Source organism: Lagopus muta, chromosome 8 (assembly GCF_023343835.1).
Source record: "Lagopus muta isolate bLagMut1 chromosome 8, bLagMut1 primary, whole genome shotgun sequence".
Lineage (NCBI taxonomy): Eukaryota > Metazoa > Chordata > Aves > Galliformes > Phasianidae > Lagopus > Lagopus muta.
Window position 1 is genome coordinate 30677169 of NC_064440.1, and position 15702 is coordinate 30692870.

The following is a 15702-nucleotide window of genomic DNA, read 5'->3' on the forward strand; positions in this document are numbered from 1 at the left end:
TGGATAACGTGGAGAAGAAAGCCTATCTCAAACTGAGTGGAAAGTAGAGGCCCATCAAATGGCTGGTGCCCTCCTACAGACCTAGCCAGAAACAAAATGTGATTAATTTTAAGTGATGATAAACTAGTGTTACAGCAACGAGTGGTTATTGTGGTGGTTAATCCAACTCAGTTTCAACTTGGCTTTGTGTTTTCCTTCCCTTCTAATGTGGTGTTGGTATGACTCTAGAAGCAAACGGTTTGCAGATAAAATAAGAGCCTATTACACGAAGTGCTGCAGCAGGCAGATTCCAGGGCAGATCCAGTTGGGAAGCAACGCTTTTGCTGTTAACAAGCCCAAATTGTGTGTGACTCATGCAATGTGGCTGGAGATGGGTCTCAGTAATTACACAGCTATTTTCCCTACAGTGATATCCTTGGTAGTAGGGCTGCAGCACATTTTGGTGTTGATTTCCTACTGGGGCGTGTTTACGTTGGGGACTGTGTGCAGGCTGCTGTGTGGACATGAAATTATTCTATTGGTTTGAGGATTAACGATGTTAAATTAGCTCGGTCATTTGCTGCGCATTTTGTTGAGGTTCAAGCTGTTCAGGCTGTTGCGGTTAACATAAGCAGCCCACAGTGTTGCCAGTTAAATGCGAGTTACTCATCAGGGATCCAGACTTCATTATTGAAGGGAATAGAACAACTTTACTTGGTGATAAAGTTGAATTTGATGGAAATACTCTGTTCCCTGTGTTATTTTAGAGGCAAAATACAGAAAGATTGACAGAACGGCAGTGCACCGTGGAGCCTCAATAATGCGTGAGTACTCGTTTTGTTATACCTGTTCTGCCAATGGAAGCACTGGTGAATGAAAGACGCCTTCAGGACTTTGTTTAGCATATGAATTGTCTCTCAGTCATTAACGAAAGAAAAAGGTTAAGGGGAACGTGAAGTGTTAAGAAGATTGTTTCTGCTTAAATAGTAAACCTGCTGCAGAAGAAAGTTGGCACCTGTTGCATTTCATCAATCGATTACCTCTTGCACACAGATCTAAAATAGAAGGGTTTTCTTTCAGCATCACCCCAAGTCTGTCACTTACACAGAGGTATTTAATGCAGGTACACAGAGGTATTTAATGCAGGAACTACTTCTGGGCTTAAGAAATTGCTAAGAAGATGCTCTCCCCCACCTCTTCCTTTTAGTGTATGTTGTGGAAGCACGATGGTAACTTTTGATATAGAGTAGTTTTGACTTCAATTTTCAAAAAAATACTCTAACTTGGAATGGGTTTTTGTAGCTTAGCATATATAGGTAGGGTTGTGAGTCCTACAGTGTGTCAGGTGTGCCGCCAAAAGTAATTGTAGTTTGTGTCCCAGTATCTATCCTCAGTAGAGAAGTTTCACAGTTTCCATGACCTGAACATTGGGAGTTTGCTTTTCTTACCCTTCAGTTTTCACATTGATTTCCAATTAAAATAAATATTATAAGCACACTGGTGGAAGAAAAAGATTTTTTGTATGCCAGAAGCTTCTCATCACTTGTCCATAGTTGAGGCATGGCTATTGGGAACCATGGAGGGGAAATGACATGTAAGTACAGTTAAGACACGTAGATGGTTACTAAATAATTAGTCTAAAGCAAGTGATTGCTTTACGATCAAAAGCTTTTGAATCTTCTCAATTAAATTTTCATGCCGATTAGTGGCAATCATGAAAAAATTGAAGTATGAAAAGTTTTGCTTGATTCACATGCAACTAGGAAGCATCGCTTTAAAAGTAGGGTAAAAATAAGGGTTTTATTACTTCTGTTTTAGTTTAAGTTCATTTAGTACCACGGGAACTGCAGTGGAAGAGATGAGCTCATCTCATCTGCTGAAGTGAATAACACAGCTTGCTCCTATAGCAGTTGCTGCCGGGACATCAATGTAAGGAAGGCAGATAAACTTGTAGATCTGTGCGAGTTGGTCACTCAGTGCTTAAACAGTATGTTAGAACATACCTTGCTTGAAGAGAGATTCTTCACTGTGCCAAGGCTAAATCTATCGTTTGTGTGACCTGAGGTCATCTGAACTTAGGACTGAAGCAGGATAGCCTCGTTCTGGCTCTTGGAGCAGCACGAGTTTCATCAGAAGTTAACTAAATGTGTAACTGGCAATCAGGATTTGAAGGAGGCTGGCTCTGCATGGCCAGAAATGATTTGACACTGTGAGCGGAGCTATTATATCCCCAGTGTTTGAAGCTGGACAGAAATCGTCTGTGCTTGTTCCAAGCCAAGCAGATGTCCTTTGCATGCAGTTAATTAGTGCTGTGTCAAGCCCAAGCTGAGATCTCAGCAGTGCTTTCTATCTCTGAAGCAACGTTGTGTACTCCGCATTTGTGTGACTTCAAACTGGTTCAGGGTATTAGAAAATAGTTGATTTGCCTGCTAGTATAACCTTGTCCTGCCAGTCTGACTGAAATTATGGATTTTTAGAAGATGGATGTGGTAGTAGTTAATTCAGAGATCTTGGGTTTTTTAAAGTAAAGGCTCAAAAGCTTATAGAGCAGGAGAGTTTGTGGGGGTAGCCTGAATGACTTCAGTGCAGCATATCCTTCTGACAGTCAGCTCTCGTGGTCGTCTTGTTTGCCAGTTGGTGTTGAAATTCAGCGTGCGCTGGAGACTCTCCTGCCCTAACTGTGCAGTTGCCGCCAGGCGATGTCTGGCGGAGTGATTGCATTTATAGCTAGATGTAAACCTTGTTGTGGACAAGGGACTAGATTGAAGGGATTCTCTTTCAAATCTCACTTGTTCATTTACAGTGACTTTGTAGTGCAAGGGTACCGTGCTATGTTACTGAATCTTTCCTTTTGAGTTGTGGCTTACAGCAGGTTTCCCAAGTCAGTTTGTCATGTTGTAGCAAGTGCCCTACTTTTGACTCTGAAAATAACCTCAGAGTAACCCACTGGTCTCACACTTGCACTGAAGTCAGGTATGTCCATTGCATCAGAAGGGCATTTTTGTTCATGTCAAAATGTATTTAGAAAAGCATACAGTGAACTCAGGAAACCAAATGACTGTATCTTGGGAAATCACATTTGAAAGCAAAGCTGGACGTTTCTAACATCAGTTATGATTCCTCTTTTCTCATAAAGATTCTGTGATGGACTGCAAGATGGAGCAAGCTGAGCTCTTAGCTGAAATTTCTAATGGACTTCTCTTCCAAAGTAGAAAGATGTAATGAGATGTTATTTATGACGGTTTGTTTTAACACAAAATAATTGATCTCCACAGCGCATACTATGTGGGAACATTTTATACTTGACTACTGAAGCAGAAAGTGTCAGAATTTGATTCCAATTTCCTTCTGTTTCTACAACTAGTCAGCCGTGGGTAGCTCACGTGGCAGGGTATAGAATTTTGTTTGCGTATCACAAGGTTCTCCCTGAAGCTGCCAGCAAGTGGGATACTGTTGTGTGCACAAAATGTTTTCAGTGCTTGTCTGTGTGTTAATATTGACAGTTATTCAATGATATAGTTGGTGTAAATGGGCTTGGTATGAATGTGGTACTTCCTCTCTTTTTGCACTTAATTCTGAACATAGAAGAAGGTTCAGTCACTGAATACCACAGATCACACTTCCAAGGAGATGAGGTAGAGAAGTAATTAGTGATCATTTAAATACGGTTGAAGTCATAGTGCTATGCTCATTCCTTAATTGACTTTTTTTGTCTGATTAAGTTAGCTACTCATCACTTGATGGTTTTTCTGGAGGTGCTGAACTGTGGTGAAAAAAGGTTTCGAGTGACATCATACACATAGGGGGTGTTCATGCATGCCAAAGATATGGGGGGGGGAAAGCACCAAATAGTATGAGCCTGATAACATAATAGCAAAAGGAGTGGATGGATGGAGTAGTGTGAAACAAATAAGAAAAGATGAGCAATGAAGGGTTAGAAGGAGCAGACGGTGAAGCGTGGACGGCCAAGGGGAACCAGAAAGTGGTAGATTTCTAGTGAGAGATGAGGAGCAGCTGAGAGCATTACATGATGACACTGAAAAGGACTCGAAGGACAGTTTTACATGAGAGATGGAAGAGAAGGGATTATGTTGAATGATGCTTCATTTCAAAAGGAGGTGTTACTATAGCAGTTTATTAGCGAGTAAGCCCTGTTGATATTTTTAAACCTAACTGAATAGTTCTATGCTGCCAAACACATTTCAAGGAATATGGGTAATTATTGTCAGAAATGCAGGTGAAAAAGATGCTGCGTAACATTCGAGTGGAATCACGGAAAAAAAAAAAGAGCCTGTTGCTAGATGTGAGAGAACATGGAGAACATCAATAATCTATATACGCAAAAAAGCCATTTTTTAAAATCAGAGTGAGTTTCTTGTTAAGAAGTTGTCTACTTTCATGTATTTTTATTTCCCTGTGCACTTAATTTTTTTTCTATTTGCTGAAAATGCAAGTTGAGGAAAGGTCGCTTTAGCAAAAATTGGTGCTTTTTAGTTGTATCTTTGTTTGTAACTTCAAACAAAAAAACTGTCCAGTTACATTTATCACTGTAGATGACAAGATTCAGCAGTACTTCTATTATAGCCTATCTGAAAATGTTCCTTGCTTTCGTAAAGAGAGGAGCAATGCTTAAGAGAGACAGAGGTAACAAAGGTAGTCTTGTATTTCACAGATACTGGACGTCTGTTACTGTTGAGATGCTACCGTTTTTACAGAATGACTTAAGTAGAAAGGTTTAAAACGGAGCGGAAATCTGAGTGAGTGAAAGGAAACAAAGCGTGAAGAGACGTTGGTATGTGCAGTTGAGAATAAGTATTAAAACAAAGGATAATGATTAAGAAAACCAAGGGACAAAATAGGGGGAGATGATTAGGTTGACTTAGTTCCCTGAAGTGGGCTTTTTGGTTGTCAATTGGTTTAAAAGGACAACTCTATATTGTGTAAGTGTTCATTTTCTAGCACAGTTGCTCTGGAAACAAACACTGAAAACCATCACCTAAGATTAAGGAAAGACAAACAGGATGAAGCATGTAAAAGCAGTAAGAATCTTTAAGAAAAGATTTACAGCTGCTCACAGTAAGGAGAGTAGAACAGAAGTTAAAACAAAGCTGTGTTTTTTGGCTTAATCTCAGAATGGCACTTGGTAAAAGTCTCTTGCAAGATGCTGTGTGTAGACGGCCATTGGCTAGGCCAGAAATGGAGTGGTTGAGGTCAGTACGGATATGGAGTAATCTTAGTTCAACCTCCTGCTCAGTGCAGATCTGATCACGCACAGACAGGTAGGTGAAGACCTGAATATTTGGTCAAAAATGAAGTTTCTTCTGATCTGTAACATGCACAGAGGAAAGTAAAGCTACCTGAAATAAACCGTGGAACTACAGACCTGAACCTCAAGTAGTGAAAAAATATCCGTAGGTCATGGAATTCTTTAAGCTGTTGTGGTACATTGTTTTGTCATTTCTTCTTTTAGCTTTGTGTGCGCTGACCAGAACAGAAATTACTCGATGTGTGATACCTGTCTCAAAGCTATGGGGAAAACAACCCCCAGCTATTGAGATTACTGTTGTGACCTTGCACTGCAGATGGGCTTGCGTGTCCTTGCTATTTAAAATCAAGCCTGTATATAGTTTTATACCATTTCCATTTGATGTTTGGTGCACTCTTTCTATGAAAGCAAAAAGACAATGTGGCAATACTGGACAAATGCTGAGAAAATTAAACCGAATTAGCTTCTTTCTTCTGTTGATAGTAGACTGCTTTCAGTCAGTTCACAACTCCGTTACCAACTTAGTTTATTTTCATGTTTTTGGTCAGTAAAGGTTTCTCTTGATTAAGCTGGGAATAAGTGGGAATCTGCTATCCTTTTTTAAAAAAAGAAATCACAATGGTAGAGGCTTCTCTCACGCTTTGTTTTTCTTAGTTGTCTGTTGTATTCTCAGTAATATTTTTCAGGTCATTGCGCTGACCTGAAAACACATTGTGTTAATCAAACAGGTGATGGACTTAGTATTCAGAGACTTTTTTGCAAGGCCAATTTGTCAAATTTAGGACTTGTTTGGTGGAAGGATCTCTTGAGAGTAAGTCATCACCGGATGAAAGCCAGGGAAAGCTCTTGAGTAAGTATAGAGAGTTGTTCTCAGAGATTGAATCCATGTGATAATGAACTTGGACCTTGTTTTTTCCCACCACTGGGAAAAGTGAGTTAGCACCATTTGTAAAACGCTTGCTTCATCCCTTCCTTCCTTGAAATAGCAATCCTTTCAGGCTGCATTTTCACCTTCTGTTTGTTTCACGCTCTCCAAGTTTATACGCGAGTTGTTTGGAGTTGTTATAAGCCTGAACCAGGGAGGAAAACAAACTACACAAATCTGTATAAACCCAGTGGGCCTATGAAAATCTTTGCTTCAGCTTTCCACAGTTCCATCTGCATGAATATCTCTGCAGACTCTCATATGGATTTAAACTTGACATTATCTAATATGTCTTGGGAAAAATTCTGTGCAGATGTTTTTTTTTTTTTTTTACTTTTTTAAAGAAAAACAGGCATTGCATTCCATGAATAAAAAATAGCTTATTTGAATTACAACAGGATAGTGCCTGATAACAAACTCATTTGGAGTCGATACTATTAATTCTACATGTGAATTCTTATTTCGAACTAAGATGCTACAGGTTCTTTTCTCATTGCAGGCTATCATGCATTAAAAATAAGTGTATTTGCTGAGTGGGATAGAAACAGGAAAAGCCCTCAGTATGTACACTGTTCACAAACCCCTACCTTGCAAGTTTTTGGTAGAGGTCATTGCTTCGCTGGAAATGAATAGAATCAAATCTAGTTAAAGATGAGCACGTGTGACTGCTGCTTAGAAGTTAGTTTCAATCCAGTTGCTTGCCACTTTAATTCAGCCCTCGCTCTCACTTTGCGGTACGCAATTATTTCTCATCTGAGCCCCCATGGCCAATCTAGACTTTGAAAATAATCAGACAGAACAGTGTGCGATTTGAGGTCCTGACAACAAGTACAGTAATGTTGTTTTATGCTTGAGGGACCTGTGCGCAGACCATCTGCTGCCTTTGCAATTCCCCTGATGCCTGTCAAAGCGTGTATGCATGAGAAGGCAGGGAATGGAAACAGAGGTATTAACGAGTCTCTTCGTACAAGAGCCTGAGAATCCCCAGCATCTCTGGTAGGCATCACTTTAAGCAGAGCCATGCCAAATTATTGGAAGTTCATCTACTGCATATATATTTTATTGTTAATATTTTGAGGCCTTACGTATTACATGCAGTCTGATTTAGGCAAACGTGATCAAATTGTACTGAATCGTGGAAGATGTTACATGCTACTAATAATATATTAACGGAAAATTTGGTAGTGTTCTGTGCTTTTTGTGTTATAATGTCTCAAGAAGGTCTGTGGAAGGTTGAGCTTAAGCTGCTTATAAACTTACGCCTTGCCCATTTTCTCTTTTACCCCCTAAGGAAAGAAAATGACAGTGTCTACAGAACTTAAGAACTGTACTACTGAATTGCCTCAGAGATCTCCTGTGTTTTATCTGAGCGAAACAGATACGTGGTATTTAAACCAAAGTACAGAAGAATTCCATCAGGATTATATTTCAACAAGAAATGAAATAGCCAGATTTCAAGTACCCTCAACTTAACACGTCGTGTTATTACTTGGATGTGAGCTGTAGTTGAGCCTAAAGCATAGTGCTGGTATCTAAACTTTAAGGAATATGCCATTATGCTCTATTAGAGTGCACACAAAAGCCTAAGCCTTAAAAGCCTTATAAAGGCAAGGAATCAAGAGTTCAACATATTCCCTTATGAGCACATGCTGAGATAATACACAAATCTTTCAAGTCCTTATTTAGTTTGGGGATTTGGTTGGTGAACAGATATGAACAGGGAATATATATAAAAGCTGCCATTTTAAGAGATGAGTTGAGAAAAACAAGGTGCGTCTTAAAGATGAAGAAAACCCTCTTTCCCATCTATTTTATCTTTGGTTCAGGCCATTTCTTTCAGAACTCTTCCTCTTTGAGACTTCTAAATCATAACGTGCTATTTCATCTCTGTAGAAGATGAGCAATTTCTTATCCTCTACTTGTTAATGATGTCTCTACAGCACTTTAAGGAGATTGTCCATTCATTTTTTTTTTTTTCACATGCTCCAGGACAGAGTACCTTTGCCATTTGAGACAATTAGACTTAATTTAAATGAGGTATCTTTGGTGCTATTCTAGTGGAATAATGATCCTATACCTTTTTTAAGACTTTCAATATCATGTACTTTCACTTTTTATTTTCGTAAATCAAATAACAAACATGGTTTCTATGCCCTTTCCAAAACCTTCACTGTAAAATGCATTCTTAACAATTCTGTTAATAGTACTCAGCGCCAAAATGAAAGAGGAGTCAGTTTTGCTTTCAAATTGTGTTTCAAAGTAGTAAACTATGTCTGAAAGTCTGCAGAAACAAAAGCATCCTTTGTTAGATGCATGCTTGGGTACTAGTGAGTTGGAGACGAGGGAACGGTCAGTGAAATGAAAGGGGAAGGTAGGATTTCCATTTCTCAAGAAATAAATAGGGAGAGAGGATCGTCAATAGACATGGGGTATGCAGAAAGAAAAGTTAAAACCAAATATAGTTCATTCAAGTCTTTCCTCTTTATCTCTGAACAACACAAAGAAATCTCAGAACTATGAGGAAAACACCCACCTTCTGAGGTCTGTACAGAACTAGAGGACTTGTTTTTTTTAATGTGGAACTTAATATTCTTTGACAAAAAAAATTCTTCATCATCTTGTCAGGCCTCTTCAAATGAAGAGACATCTTTATTGTCAGAATGCTTACACTTAGAAATCCTATTAGTTGAAAATATCCTTCGTTTTTATCATCTAGTCAAAATCTTCATGAGCTGGACAAAAGCTCCCAACTACAGAAGGCTTGTTCCCAAACCATGGCAGACTCCATGCTGATGATTTGGTTTCATCTGTTTTGTTGTGAACACAGTTGATTGTGAAGTTTACAATCCAGAAGGAAAAAAAAATTGAAAATGTTACAAACTTCTCCTTCAAAGAAAAAAAAAAAAGTTCTTTCCATATCGTGGTATTGAATATTTTTCCCCCCTCAGCCTTCTGGCTGCCATAAAACTTAGGTAAATAATATTCTTTAGGGAAACAACAGCACTGAGTAAAGTAAAATCTGCACACCAGTGCACCACACTCAAATCCCATGTGAGCAATACAGACTGCAGTGCTGTCTTCTCTCCCTCTTACAGCTGTATTTTCTTTAGCTCCAAACCAACCTTTTTCTACAGCCTCGTAACCAAAGAAACAATAATTCTTACTATAAAAATACTCTTGAAAAGTGACTGTCTTACCTTTACTGAATTTTGTCCCTTCTTGCCTTCTGCACATTAAGGCCATTCCATTAATCATTTACAGTATCAAGTTCTTCATGCTATCACTCCTATGATTTTTCTGTCTTAAAATTTCATTTGTAATGGAGAACAGTCTCGAGGCAGATGTTCAAGAGCTGTGTGAACCAACTAGTTCTTCACTTACCTGCACAGTTGCTCATTCTCCATTGTAAATGCTTCTTTACTGCTTAGCCATTTAATCCACCTGCTTTTATCCTCTTATTCATCAGTTTGCTATGCAGTTTTACTTAAAACTGTTGATAATCTTTTCTGTCTGGTCACCAGCTTTAGGACCCAAGGGAATAATATGCAACTGGATCAGGAGATTTTCAGGGTGTATATTAAGAAAAGATTTTTCACCAGATATCAGTGGGCATGGCCCCAAGTCTGTCCTAAACCAGTTGATTGAAATGCTTATGTTTTCAGAGATGCAGTGTGTGTGGTTTATTAGTCCTGTGAGATTTTCTAGTCAGGTATTTTGATCTAGATGTGATCCTCATGTGTTTCCGTGAGAAATGAATCATCAGAGCTCCAACTCTGCGTTCAGCAAACCTATTGACTTGGTTGCTCCAGGCCTGTTTTACCGTCATAATCATTTCAAAGTTGACATGGTAACAGAAATCTGACTCCTCATATGCTTTTCACACTAATATTTTGCTGTTTTTACTTTTTGAGTATGTCAAACAACTTTCATGACCAAGATATTTCAGCTAGCAAAGACCAATGTTACAAAGTAGAGTACATACTAAAGTTAAAAACAGGAAGTAAAACAAGCAGCCACTGAAAGAGGCAAAACATAATTGAAACACTTAATACAATGGTTAGATAGGCGTCAGGGAGAAAAAGACTCTTACTGGTTGGTTAATTTCCATAAAAAAGAAAAACTAAGACAGTGCTTGTGACTATCTGAATATTAGTCCAATTATTTACACAATTATGAAAAATAAGTGCTTTTAACCTGTTTCTTTCCCCTGGAGATATCCTCTTGAAATAAAATTCTGAAATGAAAATCTCAGTTCCTATTGACGGCCATCATTTATTCATCATATGCATTATGAGCATCACATGCACGGTGAAGGAAAGCCTGTAGAACAGGGTCTGTTACTTGAGCTCGAAAGTGATTCTGAGTCTGTTTTAAATGTGGATAATTAATCTTGTAAAAAAGAAATACATAAAATTGTTCTGTAAGTAGTTCCTTTTACTGCTGGAATTTAAGGTATGCTGGGAAACTTCATTTGATAAGTAATTCTCTTCAGGCCTTGTTGAATCTCTTTAGGTTCGTGTGGACTCTCTTCTCAAATCTGTCCAGATCACTTTGAATAGCGTTCCTTCCTTCTGCTGTATCTACTACATGTGATTTTTGTAAGTTGTTTTTAATCTTGCTGTTCCATTGGATTCTTTTGCTTTCAACGTGGCATACTATAGGGTATCTGAGCAGTCAGAATGTGACTGTGGGCAGTTTGGCAAGCAAACACAAGTGATGCTTTCCTCTTGCGTTTACAGTCGGTGAATGTTACAGTGAATAAAAATAAGCAGGAGTATTTGCAGCAATAGCAAAATGTAAGCAAACATGTAGAGAACAGTTATCATTCCAAATATGATGTAAAAATCAATGCGATGCTTATACAGCCAGGACATACAGTATGGTGATGTTATTGTTCTTCACTGCTTGGTTAGGACCAATGATGCGACTCAGATTTAAATAGAATGTTCCTTAACTACTGGGTTTACTCCACTATTTCATGATAACCCCTCTGTTGTCCTGAAGGTGGAAACGTTGCTTAATGCCAAGACTGTTATCTTTTGAAGTTGAACTATGTAAGCCTTTGTTCAATACTGAGAGATCATAATCAAGTGAATGTGGATACCCTTGGTGATCCCTTACAATTTTATCGGTCTATTCAGCTGTAATGCACAGTAAGCGTGAATTCAGTTGGCTGCTCTTACAAAGGAATGTTTGAACTTAAATATCACAAGAGAACACTACAAACAGATGGTATTATATGGCCTGTTATGAGCTTGTGTGTATTATTATTATTAAATGGCTGTAAATCCCACATGGTGTTAGTGCAGGTGATGCAACTATCTTGTGTGTGAATACATAAACATGTACGCGTATTTATATATTACAGTGATACCCAGTTTAGCAGATAACTTCATTGTGTGTTTCCCTGTGGGTGGGCAAAGAGTAAGAGATGATTTGGTAAGACTTGTACAGTTACCTATGGGAGTGCTAGACACACGAAACCTGTTTTTCTTGTAAGCTTTGTGTTAGAGGAATTATTAAGGTTAAATCCTGCAGAGGTTCCTCAACTAAATAAAATTTTCAGCAGTTGTTGAAAGGGCAGCTATGATGGAGGTAAGTGTCAGGCTTGTCAAGCTTCAGTAAAGGAACCCGCGGTGGTCTTGTAGATGGCTAGAAACATGCTGTGTAACTTTGCTAAAGCAAGTGGACGTATCTATATGCATTTTTTTGAATGAGTGTGTCTTGTTCTGGATTTCATGTAGTAAATACTAATGCACAGATGAAATGAGAAATTTTTTCCTGTATTCAGTTGCTTTTATTCAATAAGTTTTAGTACAAGTTCTGTATGATTGAATTTTATAGCAACTGGAGTGAGTTTCAGAGCAGCTTGCTGTAGGTGGATACTGGGAAAGCTTGAGAATGCTGTGATTTGTGGTTGGTTTTTTAGGTCGTGTCCTTTGGTTGGTAGTGACATAGTCATTTCGAAACTTGCAGCTGGGTGTGTGCAGCTGCTCCAGAGTGAGCTGAGCTGGGCTTGGGGTGTGGATCATGGTGTGCATGTGCTGCCAGTGTGTTTTTTTTTTTTTTTTTTTTTTTTGTAATGGTCTCCTACGGGTTTAATAGGACTGAGCTTTTAGGCCTCATCATCTGCAAATGAACTTGGAGCATAAAATAATGGAAGCAGGATGCATTGTACCAGTGCTAGTACACTTTCCTGCTGCTTCGCTCCATTGCAGTGAGCACAAAGCTGGTGGTTGAAGGTGCCTTAATTACAACAGATCTACTGAGCCACAAGCTGTTCACTTGTTGATATTGGTACATGATGCTTTTATGCTAAGATAAGAATTAATTTCCTTAATCATGGATTTAAAATAAAAACACCTTCCATGAAGTTCACAATATTCAACTTCTTGTTTGCTCCTAAGGGTGGATTATTGGGCTGTTAACTGCTACCGTCAGTAACATGGCAACAAATTGATCAGAGCAGTGGTGGGTAAGTTCAACCTCTGCTGCTGACATCTGCCTCTGATGTCATGGGCCAACAGAATAAAAAAGGAGACATTACTTTGGGAGTGGGCTTAATATATCCGTGGTGAACTCCAGATGTATTAAAGTTAGTGTAGTCACTGGTGGAGTCTGTTGTATATGCAAATGGAGATGTAACATTTGTTTCCTAGTCTGTTGTATGGTGGAAGGTATATTTTCTAAAATCAGTTCTCCATCTGAAAAAAAAAACCCAAACAACACTCACCAATGAAATTTAGCTAAAATGAAGTTTAAAAGCTAAGTTGGCTCAAGAACTGGGGAGAAATAATCTTCATACGGTCCTTCAGCTCATAAACGGCAGGAAAATCAGTGCCTTTGAAGAGTACTGTGAAAGAAACTTGAGACTAAATAGAGTGAAAATAAATGTTGCCAAGTATCTCCGAAGAGATACTTTGAGACCAAACTTGTCAGTGTTCTTCATCCCCAGGGGTGTTTGGAACTGGGCCAGTTCAGGGTGGGGAAAAGGAGGCTGGGGGAGCAATAAGCTGTCTTCCAATGTGTCAAAGGTGCTTACAGTGAGAGTGGGGTCTCTGCCTCTTGTCACTGGTGACAGGACAAGGGGAAATGGCCTTGAATTGCACCAGGCAAGTTTAGGTTGGATATCAGGAAACACTTCTTCACAGAAAGCGTTGTTAAGCACTGCAATAGGCTCCCCGGGGAGGTGGTTGAGACACCATCCTCACCATCCCTGGATGTGTTTAAAATGCGTTTGGATGTGGTGCTCAGGGATGTGATTTTGCAGTGGGCTGTTAGTTAGGGTAGTGTGGTTAGGTCATGGCAGAACTCAATCTCTAAGGTCTTTTCCAACTAGAGTGATTCTATGATTCTGTGATTGTACTTAAGTTATGTGAAAGACATGGGTTAAGGTTTCCAGGTGTCGTTGTTTTGTCCCTTCTTGCATGAAAATAGCTGCTGGAAAATTGCTCTCTGTGGGCTATGAGATAGCAAAAGCTTGATGCTTGTTAAAAGAAATAGGGACTAATTGCCAAAGATACAGCATGCAATCAATCAACTGCATTTCTCTTTGTAATGAGTTTTCGCAATGCTTTCATGACTGTGTTAAAGTTAATTACTTAATTATCTACTATCAAATAATTATGAGCATTATAAGTGACTACAAAAGCATTTTGTCCTAGAATTTCTTAAGTGTTGATAACAGTTGAGTGTTGCTAAGTATATGCTTGCTACCATGTTATAGCTGTTGGAGAAAATAATTTTCCAATATAGAAGTTAATAGTGATGATCTAATACGGAATAATTATCTTTGAAAAGCTCTTACAGTCAGAGCAGCTTTCTATTCTATTACAATTACCTATTTAGAAAGCGACTTTCTGTTCATCCTCATCATATTAAAGGAAGACTATATTGCAGACTGAGCGTAGCATGTCTTGTAAAGTAAATGAGTGAATTGATAGCCTTTATAGGCCTGCTGTTGTCTGGTCTACTCCATTTTTAATTTCTACTTGCTCAAGTACAGTTTTCTTCAGCCGCTTTAAAGGCTCTTTAAGTGGTCATTCTGTCAATCCAGTGAGAAATCTACCTTAAATGTACATACATATTTGCCCACTTTGGTCTTTGCAAAAGTAAATGAACAGAACTTTAACTTGTTGGAAATGTTTGTCCCAGCCTTTGTAACCATGGCAAATGATGGAAAAGTGCGGTGATACCCAGCCTGCTGTGCAGCCCTTGTGATAGGCTGGTTTGCTACAATATTTTATAGTGGTAATAATATATATATCATACTTGTTTTGTAACATGCTTAAACACAAATCAGATGAAATTTAAAACAGATTTAAATTGTCTTAATCGAAGTTAAAACTCCTGTGATTCATTGATCCTGATATGGTGTGATGTGAAGCATGTTTGCTAGACCATTGAGAATGGTGGTGGGATGCTCATGTGTTGTGAAAGGGAGCTAATGCTGCAGATACTGCTACAAAACCCATGCTTTTTGGATAAGTCTCCCTCCACCCCCCACATATTTCAAAGTTGAAACAAATGCCCTGTTCTTTTAGGGAGCTTGATTACATTTTATTTTGAACATGAGTTTTTAATTCATTGTGAAACATAAGAGTACATGACTTTGCTTAAAAGAGAAGTATCTCAGGTGACACAATATGGAAGATGGGATTGGTGATTTGTCATGATAGACAAAACTGTTATCGCATTGACCTCATTGTTTCTTCAACTGCCATGGTTCAATAATACTTGTATTTGAATTGGGCCATTCGGTCTCTCACAATGTCCTTCAGTTTATTCTTAACTTAGATAACTACATGAACAATTGGGAAGGGAGAAATAGTTTCCAAGTCTGGAACAAATTTATCTGACCTACGATGAGATGGATCGAATTTGGTGCTTTAATCTGTTACGGGTAAGTAGTGATCACAGACTATTCCTCTACTGTGATGGTAAAGGTTTCTGGCAATTACATCACTTCAAAAGTGCCTTACAGGACTTGGATAATAAAGAAATGCAATTCTTATACATTAGTGGAGTAGTGGTTCCTGTTTATTTGTATGGTCATGGTCCGTATGGGAAAAAAAAATACATCAATTCAAAACATAAGCGAGTTTTTGAACTACTTTAGCACACGTGGAGTTACAGCAACTATTATGTTAACTCACTTAAAATGAGTAGTGCAGCTAACAGGAGCAGGAAAGTGATTGTCCCTCTGCACTCAGCACTGGAGAGGCCGCATCTGGAGTACAGTGTTCATTGTTGGGTCCCTCACTACAAGAAAACCAAGGAGGCCTTGGAACATGTTCAGAGAAGGGAAATGAAGCTGGTGAGGGGACTGAAGCACAAGACTTAAGAGGAGGGGAACTGCGTTGTTCAGTCTAGGGAAGAGGAGGCTCAGAGGAGGCCTTACTGGTCTCAGTAGCTCCCTGAAAAGAGGTTGGAGTGAGGTGGGAGTTGACCTCTTCTCTCAGGTAACAGCAATAGTACAAGAGGAAATGGCTCTTAGTTGTGCCAAGGGAGGTTCGGGTTGGATATTGGGAAA

General features: G+C 38.8%; 1 long non-coding RNA gene across 2 annotated transcripts in view; it reads left to right on the forward strand.

The window, feature by feature from the left end:
* Window positions 1-750: 750 nt before the first annotated feature.
* Window positions 751-15702, forward strand: part of LOC125697154 (uncharacterized) — a 149246-nt gene continuing 134294 nt past the window's right edge. For both annotated transcript variants that reach the window (XR_007378697.1, XR_007378698.1), the window contains exon 1: window positions 751-803. This is a non-coding gene — a long non-coding RNA (uncharacterized LOC125697154). The remainder of the gene's footprint in view (window positions 804-15702) is intronic.